Source organism: Hemitrygon akajei, unplaced genomic scaffold, assembly GCF_048418815.1.
Source record: "Hemitrygon akajei unplaced genomic scaffold, sHemAka1.3 Scf000065, whole genome shotgun sequence".
In the NCBI taxonomy this organism is placed as follows: domain Eukaryota; kingdom Metazoa; phylum Chordata; class Chondrichthyes; order Myliobatiformes; family Dasyatidae; genus Hemitrygon; species Hemitrygon akajei.
Window position 1 is genome coordinate 4,256,494 of NW_027331951.1, and position 17,645 is coordinate 4,274,138.

Consider the following 17,645-nt stretch of genomic DNA (forward strand, 5'->3'; position numbering starts at 1 on the left):
GTGCAAAGGGACTGAGTAGACATCGTGCAGGATTCCCTAAAGGATCATTTCCAGGTGGAGTCGCTGGCGAGGAAGCCAAATACAATGTTCGCATTCTTGTCGAGAGGATTAGAATATGAAAACAAGGATGTAGCGTTGAGACTTTATAAAACACTGGTGAGGCCTCAGTTGGAAATACTGTGAGCGGTTCCGTGTCCCTTATTGAATCCAGCCCGATGAGCTTGCATTGGAAGGTGTTGAAAGGAACTCCAGGGGAATGCTTCCGAGATTGAAACGCTTATCAAGTCAGAAGCCTTTGATGGCTGGATCTCAGAAGAGGGGGTGGGGATACGCATGTTGTTGAAAACGATCGAATGTTTAAAGGCATAGATAAAGTGGATGTGGAGAGAAGGTTCCCCGTGACGGGACAGTCAAGACCAATGGACCCACATCGGAATGGAGGTCCGTCCTTTCCGAACGGAGATTGGGAGTGTTACGTACACGTAAAGGTGTGTAATAAAACCATCAGCAGCAATAGAACAGACCTGGAGTCTGGTTTTGCTGTTAGCAAACATTATTTAATTATCAACCACTTAATATAGCATCTTAAACCAGGTAAATCGAAAGTTAGCAGATTTATGCTGATATAGGCGAATAAAATAAAGTTCCCAAACTCATTCAAGTTCGGCTGGCAAGAGTTACAGTCTGACGATGGTCTGTAAGAAAGTTCAGTCCAATCCACAGTACTGAGCTGAGAGAGAGGTATTTGTAATCTGAATAAACAGGGGTCGTCGGTCTTGCCGTTCTCCTCTGAATCCTTCAAGTTAGTCAAATGTGACTCCCCTAAGGATACCGTCTTCAAGTGGTAAATCTACTAACCCAGGCCCGGGCTAATCACACCGGTAGTTTGCACAGAGTCACACTTGCACTCACTGTGACAGCCTCTGATCAATCTCTCGTGAACGATCCTCAACCCACTCTCGTGTGCACTCGAAGAGTTCATCCAGTGACTCCTTCGTCACCAGCCTCTGTGAGTCTCTTCTGTTTGTCTGCAAGAAAGGCAGTTTACCTTACACACGCTGAACATCAGCTGTCCATCATGTAACTCCTCCTCTCTCTCCATAGCAACTCGGGCAGCAGCAGAAGACAGCTGCTTTTCGTAACTCTCTCTCTCTCTCTCTCTCTCTCTCTCTCTCTCTCTCTCTCTCTCTCTCTCTCTCTCTCTCTCTCTCTCTCTCTCTCTCTCTCTCTCTCTCTCTCTCTGTCTCTCTCTCTCTCTCTCTCTCTCTCTCTCTCTCTCGCTCTCTCTCTCCTTAAAGGCACAGTCCATAGCGAATGAAACATAAGATCCCATCACAGGAGGAATTTATTTCCTCAAAGCATGGTAAATCTGTGGAATGGGTTACATAGGCGGCTGTGGAGTCTGACTTTAGATATATTGAAGTCAGAGCTGGACAGATTGTTGATTACTCAAACCATGAAGGAATACGGTGAAAAGGCAGGAGATTGGGGCTGAGGGGGACCTGGATCAGTCATGATGAAAAGGCGCAGCAGACTCGATGGCCTAATTCTGCTCCGATATCTCATGGTCTGTTTTTAGGTTCCTGTGTTGCCGGGTGTCAGCATCTCAGTGGATCTGTCCTGGGACCAACCGAGAGTGGGAGAGAGGGAAAGATTGACAGAGACGCAGGCGAGGAATAGTAGGAGAAGTAGGAACAACTGAAATGGGTAGTGGTGCACAGTAAGGGGGAGTCAGGGAGTCGGGGTAGGTTTTAGCGGATGGATGGGGTAACATAAAACTGTTCGTATGTCGGAGAGGGAGGAGATGACGGAGACGAAGGTTGTAGTTGAGTAAGTATTCGAGTTGCGAGGTCACCTTGCTGTTGAAAAAGACGATCGAGAGGGGCACCAAGTTCGGCTCTGCTCGCCCCCTTCTCTTCTGTGACCTCTGTCTCGAAGGCCGATGTAAGAATCATCCCTCAGGTGGGTGAACCCTCGCAGATCATCGGGATCCGAATGTGTACCTGGTAGGGCACTGAAAACCTTTGCCACCAACAGGCTGGACTGTTCAAGGACTCGGTGGTGAGGAAGGCTAATAAAAGTTTCTCATTCATTTCCCGGGCAAGGATTTAATTTTAAGGTTCTGGTGTGGCCTCATTTGGAGTGCGCTTCCCTGTCACATTCACTTTAAGACTCGGACTGACAGTTTCTACCTGTCACAATCTTTCCTGGAATGTTTGTAATTCAAGCGCTCGTGCTGAGCACTCAGTGCTCAACCGTAGGAAATCCATTTCCAGCACTGTTGGTTTTGATCCAATACCTCCCAGTATTCTTATGAAACAGCGCTTGGGCTCCAACGTACAAGGTTCATCTTTGCCAGAAAACAGCCTGGCCGAATCCACACTTGCCAGATCATTCCTGCTGCCAAAGATGTCAGCCTTCATTCAATTCAGAACTAAACCCGAGGTCATAAATACCCTTTTCCATTATCACCTTGAATCTAATGGCAATATCATCACGAGATGCAAAGTGGTCACCTGCCTTGTTCCATTCCGCAGGAGGAGATCCAGTAATGCACTCTCGGGTTGGAATTATCTACCTACTGATTAAGGAAACTTCCTTGAAAACATTTGAGAAACTACCCAACTGGTCCTTTCACGGATTGGAGCTCACAGTTAATACCTGTTAAAATTACCCAATATCACAACCCAATGTTTCTCTACAGATTTGTTCCTCTGAATCCCCGGGACTATTTGGTAATTGAAAATATCGCCCCATGATCGAGATCTTACCTTTCTTATTCCTCAGTTCCTCCCAAAAAAGCTCACCATGACGGGATCCCCAGTCTGTCCTGACTGAGCACCGCCGTGACATTTTCCCTGACTGTAAAGCCGCCCCTCACCTTTGATTTATTTGCTCATTAGCGCGACTAAAACAGCCGAAACCCGAAATATTAAGCTAACGGTCCTGCCTCTCCTGCAACCAAGTCTCACTATTGGCTACAATGCCATACTTCCAGACTTTGACCCCCGTCCTGAGCTCATCTGCCTTTCGTACAATATTTACTGCATTGAAACGTAAGCAGCTCAGAACGTGAGTCCCAACAAGCTCAACTTTTTGCTTCCTGACTTCATCTGAGGCCTTAACGACATCTGTTCCAACAAGCTTTCTTCTATCTGTGATGGCATTAGGGTTTTCATCGACCTGCATTTCTGGTTTAATGTCCACACCACCCACCTTTTATGGCAAACATTCCCGCTGAGATATTATTTCAACTCAAGTTGTTGTGTAAACTGAGAGAGCTGCTCGCTGGCAGAGGAAGTGAAGGAGCTGCACACGGTAGAGCGGTGTGGCGTGGCCTCCACGCAGGAGTCTGTGCTACCGCCCAGTGTTCGCTCGGCAGAAGACAGTCTCTGTTGTGGTCGACTGCAGATATCAGTGGTATTCAGTTGACCGAAGGCTTCAAACTGCGTGTTTCTTTTTCTATTTTATACATATTTCTGTGCTTTCTGCCGTGTCTGAATGCTGACAATGCGTTTTGCACCTTGTTTCTGGAGTAACGCTGTCTCGTTTGGCTGTATTCATGGATGTTTATGTGTCGTCCTGACCTGTGAGACATATCTCCACTTGGTTATTTTAACCTGTCTCCCCCGACCAGAGGTATACTAACTGGTTTACCTGTTATTGAGCCGCTTGGCCACAGGGGCACGCTGTACTGGGCCTGGATGTTTAACCTCTTTGAATCTCCGGACCGTCACCCAGTTTCCTGCGAACTGAACATTCGGTCTATTTTCCTCCCAATATGACCTGACAGAGAGTCATCGTATAACAACAAGCTGATGAGAGGCATTGATCGTGTGGACAGTCAGAGGCTTTTTCCCGGGGCTGAAATGGTTGCCACTAGAGGACACAGGATTAAAGTGCTGGGGAGTAGGTTCAGAGGAGATGTCAGGGGTAAGTGTTTTACTCAGAGAGTGGTGAGTGCGTGGAATTGTCTGCCGGCAACGGGAGGTGGAGGCGGACACGATAGGATCTTTTAAGATACTTTTGGATAGGTACATGGAGCTTAGAAAAATAGAGGGCTATAGGTAAGCCTAGTAATTTTTTGAAGCTTGGGACGTGTTCGACATAACATTATCTTCCTATAGTTCTATCTTTGTTTTCTTTTGCTGATGAACCCGCCTTGCGGATTGGTTGTTGTTCAAACAGCTCCAGGAGACAGAACACCCACACACAGCGATTCAGGAACAGCTTCTTCCCCTTCTCCATCGCATCTTTCAACGCGTCAGCAGGAACTCGACATTTCTGCGGTGTTTATTAATTTTTGCAATTTACATTAATTGTACATCTTTGCTCCGTACTGAAGCTTCAAAAGAACAAATTCCAGTCCTTATAAGCTTTAGATAACAATTGAAATAGCGATTCCGGTGGAAAACATTCGATGGGGTGGACAGGACACTTGGCACGCTGGTCACACTGAATACAGGAGTCGGCAGGTCACGCTGCCGTGGTACAAGACGTCGGTGAGACCGCCCTGATTTAGAAAAAAATGTCAGTGAACTGGATATATTGTACAGGGAGTTCTACGGGGATATTGCCGGAAGTCGGAGGACTGAGTTATGGTGGGAGGGAGGTAAGGTTGGGACTTTATTCCCTGGAGCGTAGCTATAACCTTACAGAACACCATAAACCCGAGTGGGGCACAGACAGAGGGGATGCGGACAGATTTTCACCCAGGGTTGGGTTATCGAGAACTAGACGGCACAGGATTGAGGTGAGAGTGAGTGGAAAGCAGAAAGAGAGGGAAAGATCAGGGAGACCGAGTGTTTAGAGAGAACGGGGAAGGGAGGTAGAGAGTGCCTGGGGGAGGGAAGGGAAGAGAGGTGCAAGAGGTGGGTAGAGGGAGCAGAGAAAGTGCGTGCGGAGAAAGTTCGAGGGAATAAGGGGAGCTGAAGGGTAGAGAGGAAGGTCGAGGGAACTATGAAGAGCGGGACGGGGTGAGTGGCGAGAACGAAGGGGATAGACGGCGAGAGGGCTTTATCGGTGTCTGGTGGGGAGAATATGATGGCGACAAGAGGAGGAGATGGAGTAGGAGGGAGGGGCAGAGAGGGTGCGGAGCGAATTTGAAAGGATTTAGGAGTGATAGTGAAGGGGAGTGAAAGAGGACAAAATGTGTTGGGTCACTTGATTCATGTCGACTCCACTGGCTGTTGACAGAGATCCTGGATCTTTTCAGGAATATCCGGGAACAAAGGTGCCGACTTCTCGCAGATGAAACGCCGAACACGATCACAAGGGCTACCTCTTAAGTACGACTCGCAGTATATGCAGACGGACGGCCCCGGGGACACATTGTACAGGAGGGCCAAGCTCACAGTCCTGTCCAAGAGGGTTAAACAATTTCAACAGAGACAAAACAGCTCCAGCAGAGAACCCGAGCCGAGACCGTCCACAAGTTAATCCCATGAAATCGCTCTCACCAAACAGCCTGTGTCAGTCCCCAAACTCATCCCACTAATCCACTCTCTCCCCACAGCCCCGTGTCAGTACCCAGACAAATACCCAGTTACAATGTCTCCCCACAGCCCTTTGTCCCCCAATCTAATCCCACCGAACTTCTTCCTCACCACAGTCCACTGTGAGTCCCCATACGAATCGAACAGGTCCAACTTCTCCCCTCTGATCTGTCTCAGTCCCCGAACAAACCCCACTGTCCCACCGTCTCACCGCAGAGTTATGTCTGTCTCGAAATGAATCCCACTGTTCCACACTCTTTCCTCAGCCCAGTGCCGGAGCCAGGTTAATCCCGTTGCCCCTTCCTCTACCCAGAGCTTCCAGTCTGTCTCCTAACATATCCCACTACACCGCTCTCTCCCCTCAGCCTCTGGTCCGCCTCCAGACTTATACCACTGGCACCCTCTCCCCCACATCCTTGCGTCAATCCTCAAACTAATCCCGTTAACCCACTGTGTGCCACCGCCCTGTATCGGTCTCCAAACTAATCCAGTTTTCCTTCTCTCGCCCCTCAGATCTAAGTCACTCACTAAACTAATCCCAGTGTTGCTCCCACTCCTCACACCCCGGCGAATATCTCCAAAATAACCCCACTGCACCGCGCTCTCTTCAGCGACATGCGTCAGTACCAGAATAATTCCTGTGTCCTGATCTTTCGCCGCTGCACCTGCCAGTTTCCGAAATATTCCCACTGACCTGTCCTTCCTCGACAGACACGTGTCGGTCCCAAAATGCTCCCATTGTACCATCCTACCCCAGTGAATCACACAACCCTATACCTACGTCAGTCTACAAACAAATCCCAGAGCCCCTCCCTGTTCCCACAAAACCACTTCATTAAGTAAACAAACCCCATCCCCCACCCCAGAGATCAGTCCAAATCTCACCCGACTTCGCATTTTCCAATCCAGTATGCATAGGTTAGATGCAAAACTCTGTGCGATAAAAAGCTCTGGGAAAATAAATTTATTTCATTAATGCCAAGAATTGAAAGTTATCTACGTAGCTTCTCTCTGTTGATAACAACAGGAATCTGTGATTGTTGGTTCACTCTGTGTATGACCCCGGGTGTGTGTGATGGGACGGTGTGGAGAGAGCTTCCTTCTGTGTTTGATTCCGGAGAGTGTGATGGGACCGTGTGGATGTAGATTCACTTTGTGTCTGACCCGGGGAGTGTGTGATGGGACGGTGTGGAGGGAGATTCACTCTGTGTCTGACCCCGGAGTGTGTGATGGGACGGTGTGGAGGGAGATTCACTCTGTGTCTGTCCCCGGGAGAGTGTGATGGGACGGTGTGGAGGGAGATTCATTCTGTATCTGACCCCCGCTGGTGTGCAATGATTTCTGTGTTACTGTGGGATCTTCTCGTGCTGTGACACATACCGCTTCATCCCTTGAATTGATTTCCAGCAGCCTTGAATCACGGTTTGAACATTCTTGAATCGCTTTGCGGAAAGATGTTTCAAACTTGGATGCGTAATAACACCGATCTTTATTTGTGACCCAGTCCTCGGAGACGTTTGCCCTGAAAATCAGGAACAAGGAACGGTGACACACCCGGCTGACACACAGAGTAAATTTCCTGCTATGCAGTCCCATCACGCACACCTGAGGTCGGGCACAGAGTGAATCTCCACCAACACCGTACTATTACAAGGATCAGGCGGAGTGAGGTTCCCTCCAAACCATCCATCACGCACTTCCGGTGTCAAGACACAGAGTTAATTTCGTACCACACTGTCTTATCGCACACGCCCGGGGAGAGACACAGAATCTCCAGTCAGGCAACGAATGAGGCTGCCTCTACCCCTCCGCTGAAACACTCTCAACCCGATGCTTGCTCCACACCGTCCCATCATACACTCGGTGTGTCAGAAACAGACCGATGCTTCCTCCACACCGTTCAATTACAGACCCCTAGATCAAACACGGAGTGAAGCTCACTCCACTGCGCCTCGTCACACAGCATCTGGGGGCACAGAGTGAAGTACCCTCCACACCTCCCATCGCAGACCCCCGGAGTCAGAGTCAGACCCAGAGTGAATCTCTCTCTCTCTCTCTCTCTCTCTCACCCTCCTCCTCTCTCTCTCTCCTCTCTCCCTCTCTCTCTCTCTCTCTCTCTCTCTCTCTCTCTCTCTCTCTCTCCCTCTCTCCACGGCCGCATCAGACGCACATGGTTTCAGACTGCCACGCTGCTCCACTGTGAAATGATACGCTCTTGCGGACAGACATAGAGTGAAGCTCCCTCCGCACCGTCCCATCACACACTCCCGGGTTCAGACACAGAGTGAACCTCCCTCCACACCCGTCCCATCACACACTCCTGGGGTCAGACATAGAGGGAAGATCCCTCCACACACCGTCTCATCACACAATCCTGGGGTCAGACACAGAGTGAATCTCCCTCCACACCGTCCCATCACACACTCCCTGGGGTCAGACATAGAGGGAAGATCCCTCCACAACCGTCTCATGACACAATCCTGGGGTCAGACACAGAGGGAATCTCCCTCCACACCGTCCCATCACACACCCCCCGGGGTCAGACACAAAGTGAATCTCCCTCCACACCTTCCCATCACACTCCCGGGGTCAGACACAAAGTGAATCTCCCTCCACACCGTCCCATCATTCACTCCCGGAGTCAGACACAGAGTGAATCTCCCTCCACACCGTCTCATCACACACTCCCGGGGTCAGACACAGAGTGAATCTCCCTCCGCACCGTCCCATCACACACTCCCGGGTTCAGACACAGAGTGAACCTCCCTCCACACCGTCCCATCACACACTCCTGGGGTCAGACATAGAGGGAAGATCCCTCCACACCCGTCTCATCACACAATCCTGGGGGTCAGACACAGAGTGAATCTCCCTCCACACCGTCCCATCACACACTCCTGGGGTCAGACATAGAGGGAAGATCCCTCCACACCGTCTCATCACACAATCCTGGGGTTAGACCACAGAGGGAATCTCCCTCCACACCGTCCCATCACACACCCCCGGGGTCAGACACAAAGTGAATCTCCCTCCACACCTTCCCATCACACTCCCGGGGTCAGACACAAAGTGAATCTCCCTACACACCGTCCCATCACACACTCCCGGGGTCAGACACAGAGTGAATCTCCTTCCACACCGCCACTCACACACTCCCTGGGTCAGCCGACAAAATTTATATCCCTCCACAGAGTCGAATCACACATAGCCTTGTCAGACACAGTGTAAATCTCTCTCTCCACGGCCCCATCACACACTTCAGCGGTAAGACACGGAAAAAATCTCCCTCAGCACATACGGCATATGTCAGAGGGAGAGTGATTCTCCCACTACAGCTTCCAAACACACCACAGAGCAGATTGTCAGACACAGAGAGAAACTGCCACCACACGGTCTCATCACACACTCCCGAGTCTAAAACGAGTCCCCTTCCTTACGTCCCATCGCACTCTCTGACGAGTCGCAAAATGAAGCTCTCTCTGTATCGTCTCACAACACCTCCCTGTGTTCACACACAAAGTGAAGTTCACTCACGTGGTCAGACTCACTCCGCAACATCCAATCACAGAATTCGGTGTCACATAGAATGAAGGTTATTCTGCACGGTTCCATCACAAACTCTTTGAGTCAGACACAGACGCTCTCTCTCCCTACGATCCCATTTCACACTCTAGGAGTCAGACACAGTGAACCTCCCTTTGCACCGTCCCATCACTCACTCCCGGAGTCAGATACAGAGTGAAGCTGTTACGTTACGTCTCACAATCCCGTGGTCAGACCCAGAGTGAATCCACCTCCACAACGTCCCATCACACTCTCCTTGATTCAGTGATAGAGTGAAACTTCCTCCACGCAGCCTCGTCACACACTCACCGGGTCAAACACAGAGTGAATCTCCCTCCATACCATCTCTTCACACAATCCCGTTGTCAAGCACAGAGTGACGCTTCCTCTCTCCATGCCTGCCCTGTGATGAGGAGCGGGTGAAAGAGGGGGATGATGCCTCACCTCTTCTGCTGGTCAACAATTCACAGATTTGAGCCTTGGTTTCGTTGACAGATCCGTACTTCGTTTCCATCTCAGAAAGCTTGGATTGAAGGGTTGAGTTTAACTCATGGTAGTTTCGATCGGAGGTGATCATAGACTGACGAATCTGTGACACTGGGAGAGATGGTGAAAAACATTTAGCGTTTACGTGAATCAGCGTCAACACGCTTTACGTGAACGGGTCACAGAGAGTGTTGTGTCAGTGTCACGGTGAAGGGTGTCACAGTGAAGGATGTGCTGGTGTAACAGTGAGAAGCGTCGGCGCCACCTTGAGGAGCGTGTCTATATCACGCTAGGGGGTATATCAATGTCCCGGTGAAGGTTTTGTTGTTACCATGGGTGTCTGCGTCAGTATCGTGCGGGGCATATCCGAGTTGCTGTGAGGAACGTGTCGGTGTCACTATGATAGGAGTCTCCATGCCCCGGCGAGAGGTGACAATGACGTGTCACGGTGTCATGGTGTGGGGTGAGCTGCTTGCAAAGTGAAGGGCATGTTAGTGCCACGGTGAGAGACATGTCATGGCCACGGTGTGTGTGAGAGTGACACGCTGAAGTGTGTGTCGGTAAACGGAGAGTTCTATGTCGATGTCATTGTGTCATTGTGAATTTAGCTGTCGGTATCTGTTAAGGGGTTTGCCTGTGTCAGGGTGAGGTGAGGGTGATTGCCTCAGTGAGCGGTGCATCGGTGTTATGTTGAGGAGTGTTACTGTCTCGGTAAGGGTTATTACAGTGACGTGTGAGTCTTCGTCACGATGCGGTGAAGAGTGAATCATGCTGAAGTGCGTGAAGGTGTCATAGTGAGGTGTGTGTCGGTGTCCCTTGAGGAGTTTATCAGTGACATGGTCAGGGGCCTGCCGATAGTACAGTGAGGGGTACGTTGCGGTCAGTGTGACAGCCACGTGTGTGTCACGGCGATGGTCGTGTCAGTGTCGCGGTAAGGAGTGTATCTGAGTCTCGTTGAAGGTTGTGACCGTGCTACGGTAACAGCATTGATGATGTAATGGTGAATGGCGTGTCGGTGTCAGCATGAGTCTTGATTGTGTTACGGGAATGACCGTGTTTATCACGGTTTGGGGTGTGTCCGTGTTATAGAACACAGAACATAGAACAGTATAGCACAGTTCAGGCCCTTTGGCTCTCAAATGCTGTCTCCCATATAAACCACATCTTAACCTCCTCCATCTATCTGTCTAGTAAGCTCTTAAATATCACTAGTGTATCTGCCTCCACCACTGACTCAGGCAGTGCATTCCACGCACCAACCACTCTCTGAGTAAAAAACCTTCCTCTAATATCACCCTTGAACATCCCACCCCTAACCTTAAAGCCATGTCCTCTTATACTGAGAGTGGTGCCCTGGGGAAGGGGCGCTGGCTGTCCACTCTGTCTATTCCTCTTAATATCATGTATACCTCTATCATGTCTCCTCTCATCCTCCTTCTCTCCAGTGGGTGAAGCCCTAGCTCCCTTAATCTTTGATCATCATGCATACTCTCTAAACAAGGCAGCATCCTGGTAAATCTCCTCTGTACCCTTTCCAATGCTTCCACATCCTCCCTACAGTGAGGAGATGAGAACTGGATACAGCACTCCAAGTGTGGCCTAACCAGAGATTTATGGAGCTGCATCATTACCTCGTGACTCTTACACCCTATCCCTTGACTTATGAAAGCTAACAACCATAAGCTTTCTTAACTACCCTATCTACCTGTGAGGCAACTTTCAGGGATCTGTGGACATGTAATCCCAGTTCTCTCTGCTCCACCACACGACCACGTATCCTGCCATTTATGTTGTACTCTGCCTTGGAGTTTGTCCTTCCAAAGTGTACCACCTCACACTTCTCCGGGTTGAACTCCATCTGTTACTTCTCAGCCCACTTCTGCATCCTATCAATGTCTCTCTGCATTCTCCGACTATCCCTAATAGTTTCCACAACACCACCATCCTTCTTGTCGTCTCCAAACTTGCCAACCCACTCTACTACCCCCACATCCATGTCGTTAATAAAATCACGAAAAGCAGAGGTACCAGAACCGATCCTTGTGGAACACCACTAGTCACGGCCCTCCAATCCGAATGTATTCCCTCCACCACGACAATCTGCTTTCTCCAGGCAAGCCAATTCTGAATCCACCTGGCCAAGCGTCCCTGGATCCCATGCCTTCTGACATTCTAAATAAGATCTACAGCGTAGAACCTTGTCAGATGCCTTACTAAATTCCATGTATATCACATCCACTGCACTGTCCTCATCTATATGCCTGGTCACCTCCTCAAATAATTCTGTCAGGTTTGTTAGGCAATATCAGCCCTTCACAAAGATATGCTGACTGTTCCTGTTCAGACAATGATTCTCTAAATGCCCATAGATTCTATCTGTAAGAATCTTTTCCAACAGCTTTCCCACCACAGATGTAAGGCCCACTGGTCTAAAATTACCCTTGCAATGCCTACTACGTTATTGGAAGAAGAGAACAATATTCGCCTCCCGCCAATCCTCCCGTGCCATTTCCGTGGACAACGAGAACATAACGACCCTTGCCAGAGGCTGAGCAATATCTTCTCTCCCCTCGTAAAGCAGCCTTGGGAATATTCCGTCAGGCCACGGGGACTTATCCGTCCGAATTTATTTTATCAACTACAAAAGCTCCTCTCCCCTAATATCAACATGCTCCAGAACATCAAACTCCCTCATACTGTCCTCACCGTCATCAAGTTCCCTCTCATTGGTAAATACCGAAGAGAAGTATTCAATGAGGACCTCGCTCACTTCCACAGTCTCCAGGCACATCTTCCGACCTTTATCTCAAACCGCCCCGCCTTCATTCCTGTCATCCTTTTGTTCTTCACATAATTGAAGAATGCCTTGGAGTTTTCCTACAACCTACTCGCCAAGGCCTTTTCTTTCTCCCTTCTTTCTGTCCACATTCCCTTCTTCATTTCTTTCCTTGCTACCCTAAGTTCCTCAATAGACCGATCTGATGCTTGCTTCCTATACCTCATGTATGCTGCCTTTTTCCATCGGTGTTACGTTAAGAGGTGTTTTGGTTTCACTGTTGTGTTTTGCAATCTCAATGTATTCCACTCTTTTTATTTATGGTCTGTCTCCATCCGGAGACCTTTCCACTCACCATGGATCGAGAGACCGGCCACTGTCACGATGAGGGCGAAAGTAACTAGGTAGAGTAGGCAGATCAGACGGTACGGTCTATTTCCGATCTTCACTTTCGACTCCCGTTCTTGCGCGGCTGTGGAGTGACCATACGACCATAAGATCGCAATAAATATTTAATAAGACCATAGGAGCTACTTAATAAATACTTTACTTCAGTATCTTAGTGATTGTAGTGATGACTTGCAGCAGACATTTGGAGAGGTATAATATGTTTAGGAGTTGTCAGCATGGCTTTGTAAAGGGCAGATCGTGCCTCACGAGACTGATTGAATTTTTGTGGGGATGCGACTAAACTCATTGACGAAGGAAGAACAGTTGATGTGGTGTATATGGATTTCAGCAAAGCATTTTATAAGGTACCCCATGCAAGGCTTACTGGGAGAGTAAGGAGGAATGGGATCCAAAGGGATATTGCTTTATGAATCCGCAACTGGCTTGCCCACAGAAGGCAAAGACTGGTTGTAGACGGGTCATATTCTGCATAGGAGTCGGTCACCAGTGGAGTCTATCAGCGATCTGTTCTGGGACCCTTATACTTCGTGACTTTTAGAAGTGAACTGGATAAAGATGTGGAGGGATGGGTTAGCAGGTTTGCTGATGACACAATGTTAGTGTGTTGTGGATAGTTGGAGGGCTGTCAGACATAACAGCGGGGAATTGATAGGATGCAAAACCGGGCTGAGAAGTGGCAGATTGAGTTCAAAGTGTGAGGTGGTTCATTTTGGTAGGTCAAATACGATGACAGAATATCGTATTAATGGTAAGACACTTGGCAATGTGGAGAATCAGAGGGATCTTGGGGTCCGAGCTCAAAGCAGCTGAGCAGCTTGACTCATTGGTTAAGAAGACGCATGGCGTATTGTCGCGAGGGATGCAAAAGAGGAGGGAAAGAGGGAAGGAAAGGGAGAGACAGTGGGAGAGAGGGAATAGAGGGACAGATAGCGTGAGAGAGGTCAGGGGTGAGGGGTAATGAAGGTGTGTGTGGTTGAAGGAAAGAGAGAGTGGGAAGGGGCCGTTAGAGTGGATGCGACAGAAAGAGAACAGCATGGGAAGAAGGGAGAGAGGGAAAAGAGAGGGACAAGGGGCTGAGTGAGGACAAGAGAGGGGAGAATGGATGAGATGGGAAATGAGGGATAGAGGGCAGAAGAGAGGGGAAATAGAAGAATGACGTGAGAGGGACAGGGAGAGAGAAGGGGGAAGTGATAAGGCTTGTGCAGAGTGAGAGGAGGGAGAGGAGAGCGAAGGGACAAGAGGGGCTTCAAAATATATTTTAGTGCGCTCCCTACACGACGTCAAATCACACACTCCCGGGGTTAGACACAGAGTGAATCTCTCTCCACACCGTCCCATCACACACTCCCGGGGTCAGACTCAGAGTGAATCTCCCTCCACACCGTCAAATCACACACTCCCGGGGTCAGACACAGAGTGAAACTCCCTCCCTCCATCTCTCTGCCCCACTCACCTCGGGAAGGAGTCTCTGAGTCCGTTTTTCTGAATTTCACATTCACGTAAGTCTCGCTGTCGTCCATCCTGTCGAGGATCCTCTGCGTCTCTGAGCTCAGGAAGGTGAAGTAACCGTTGTCAAAGGAAGCCTGTTTTGACAACTGAGTCCGACAGACACCAAGAAAAACCAGCTCAGCGGCTGATAAAGAGGAACCGAGAGCACGGTGAGGGTGAGGTGCCATGGAGAGGGATTGAGAGTGTGCCAGAGGGTGGCCCACAGAGCTAAGAGTGGCAGTGGACAGAGTTATGAGAGAGGGGAGAAAGAGGGGGAGGGAGAGAGGGGGAGATAGCGTGTCGGCGGAGAGAGAATTGGGCGACAGTAGACGGAGTGGGTGGAACGGTAGAGGGAAATGATGGGAGAGAGGTAAGAGTGAAGGGAAAATAAGAGCCATGGAGATGAGAAAACGAAGTAGATGGGTAGCGAAATAGAGGGAGAGGCGTTTGGGAGAGAGGGGGAAAAAGTGGGGACGAGTATACGGGAGGAAGAGAAGGAGAGAGATGGAATGAGAGGAGCGGAGAGGAGGATAGGAAGGAGAAAGAGTGTGGCACAGGGAAGAAAGCGGTCAGGAGAGGGAGGGATGAGGGAAAAGGAATGTAGACGATGAGGGAGAGCGTAGTCGAATGGGGAGAGAGACGAAAGCAATGGAAGGAGGGAGGTAGAGAAGGAGGGCGGGTTGAAAGAACGTCGGAGTGATTTGTTTCCCTCATACAGAGTCCCTGTTGTTTTGGAAATTTACATCCCCCGGTTTGTTCCTGGTTTGCGCGACGGACGTTCCCACTACACCTTCTCATCGCCGGGGCTTCAGACGCTCTGTCTGCGAGAAACCACGGCCCCAGGGCAAACACCCAAACACCAACAAGTTTAGTGAGCTCCCCCTTCCACCGATTAACGTGAACAGCCCCCCCTCCACTCTTGCCCTTCACATTGTTTCCTCGTCTCTCTCTTCCAGTTGTGCACTCTATATTCCCTTCTTTATACAATGGCGCGCGCGCTCTCTCTCACTCTTTCTCTCCCTCACACACACACACACAAACACGCCCACATTCTCTCTCTCTCTCTCTCTCTCTCTCTCTCAGCCTCTCTGTCCCTTCTCTCTCACCCCCTTTGCCACCATTCTTCTCTTCCCTTCTCTCCCACCTTCCCCCACTTTCAAATATGCCTCATTATCTCAACCCACTTCCTCATTTGTCTGCCTTTCTTTTTCTCTTTCTCCTCTCCACCAACGACGCCCGTGTCACCCCAAACCGTAGATAGCCCTCACCCATCTACCGTCTGCCCCCGGAGCACAGTTCCCTGCATTATCCCCCTCCATTCTGCTTTTTCGAGGGTTGGGGGAGATGGTGTTTGGGAATTTGGCAGCGTTCAGCCCGGGAATTCCAGCTGTCTGTCAGAATCTCTCCCTTCTTCCAGTTACCCGCCCTCCCCCTCCGTCGCCCTCTATCCATCCGTCCCTTCCTTTAACAGCTGAATCCCTGACCTCACATTGCAGAACCACCTTCCTGTACATACTGATGTCATTGGTACCGATATAGACCAGGTCTTCCTTGGTCTGGACACACTGGGACGGGTGGTGGTCCTGTCCTTTAATTTAATTGCTAAATCTCTGCCCTCACATTGAAGAACCATCTTCCCATTCATATATATGGACCAGGAATTGGTCAATATTCATATATGGACCAGGACCTCGTGGGGCTCACTCACCCAATTAAGAGTCATGGAGAAGGAATTGTGTTGGGAGATGAGGAAGGAAAGGGAGGAGAGTTTAGACCACAGGAATGGTGATCAGATTGCAGTCATTGCAGCAAAATGTGTGAGTTACTATTTTCCTGCACCCTAACTCAGATTGGAGTCTGTTTAAATGCCGAAATCCACCGACCCTTGACTGGGAGTCAGAGACAGAGCGATGCTCCCTCATTTCCCCATTTCCATCCATAAAGTCTCACAGAGACGAGTTTTCTTGTCTGTTCTGACTGTGCTCTGCGGTGACATTTGGTCTTCCAAGTAATGTCAACCCTCCTCCTGTAATTCATTCCGCTTTCCCACGTCTGAAAATAGGGAACCCCGAAATTACGCGCTGTTCCGCTTTCTCCTCTTGCAACCACGTCTCAGTCATGGCCGGAATATCATATCTCAATGTGTGGATTCATCCCTGAGCAGCTCAACTGCCGTTCTTTAAATCTCGTGCTTTGAAATAACCCTTTGACTCCCGTCTCTGTCTGAGCTCTTTACAACATCTATCTCCACACCAACTCCACTATCTGCTCTGGAACTCTGAATCCCATCCCCCTGCTACTCGAGCTCAACAACTCACCCGAAAACTCTCATGCCCAGTACTGGCAAACAAACAGTTCCCCTCCAGTTTATGTGCAATCTCTTTTTTACAGATCTCACCTTCCTTTGAAAAAACACAATGATGTCAAATTTTGAAGCCCTCACACCTACGTCAACACTTGAACCACGTGCTAATCTGCAGGTCTTCCTATGCCTGGCCTCATGGGGACGGGCAGTTGTCCTGTCCTTTAATTTGATTAGTAAATCCCTGATCTCAATTTTGAAAACCACCACTTTATTCATACCGATGTCCTTGGAACCGGTATGGACCAGGACCTCTGGTTGCTCACTCACCCATTTAAGAATCATAGAGAAGGAATGGTGTTCTGAGGGAAGAGGAAGGAAGGGGAGATAACTGGAGGTCACAGAAAGGGCGTTCCGATTGCAGCCTTTGGAGAAGAACGTGTGAGTTACCATTTTCTGTCTCCCTACATCTGATCGGAGTATTTTTAAACACCGAAATCCACTGACTCATGTCTATGAGTCAGAGACAGAGCGAGATTCCCTCCCTACAACACCATCACACACACCTGGAAACATACACAGAGTAACGCGCCCTACGCAACGATCCATCACACACTGCCGGGGTGAGACATGTGAAGTAACTCCCGTACCATCGCAGCACACTCTACTGGAGTCAGAAAATGTGCGCAACCTTCTCCCTCCTCCGTTGTCCCCACTCACCCATACCAAGGCTTTTGGCGTTCCGGTGGTCTCGAATTGTGTGTGTGTGTCTCTCGGAGAGGGTGTGTGTGTGTGACCAGTTGGTGTACTGCGGGGAGAGGAAGGAAGGGGAGGAGAGAGGAGGCCAGGGAAAGGGGCTTACGATTGCAGATTCTGACGCAAGTGGTGTGCAACCACATGACCGGCCTGTGCATAGAGAGCATTGGAGAAGCTCACAAGATATCGTGGAAAGGGGCAAGTGTAATTCTAAACGTCATCTTCCCCTCATACTCCCCACAATTGCGTGAGACACGGAGAGAAGGGAGAGTAGGGAGCTGGGGGGGGGGCGTCGTAGATAGGGAGTGTTTAGCACTTGGAGTGTATAACGAAGACGGGGAGGGGCGTAGGGAACGCATGGGATGAT

General features: G+C 49.6%; 1 long non-coding RNA gene across 2 annotated transcripts; it reads right to left on the minus strand.

Annotated features, from left to right (window-relative positions):
- Nucleotides 1–4,338: 4,338 nt before the first annotated feature.
- On the minus strand, nucleotides 4,339–7,001 carry LOC140721944 (uncharacterized). Of its 2 annotated transcripts, XR_012097509.1 has the most exons (4): nucleotides 6,876–7,001; nucleotides 6,381–6,445; nucleotides 5,164–5,358; nucleotides 4,339–4,513 (listed from the first exon to the last, which is right to left on the minus strand). It is a non-coding gene; the product is annotated as an uncharacterized lncRNA (long non-coding RNA). The 2 variants fall into 2 exon arrangements; XR_012097508.1 differs by lacking the exon at nucleotides 4,339–4,513 and having other exon boundaries at nucleotides 4,522–5,358.
- Between the last annotated feature and the right edge of the window lie 10,644 nt (nucleotides 7,002–17,645).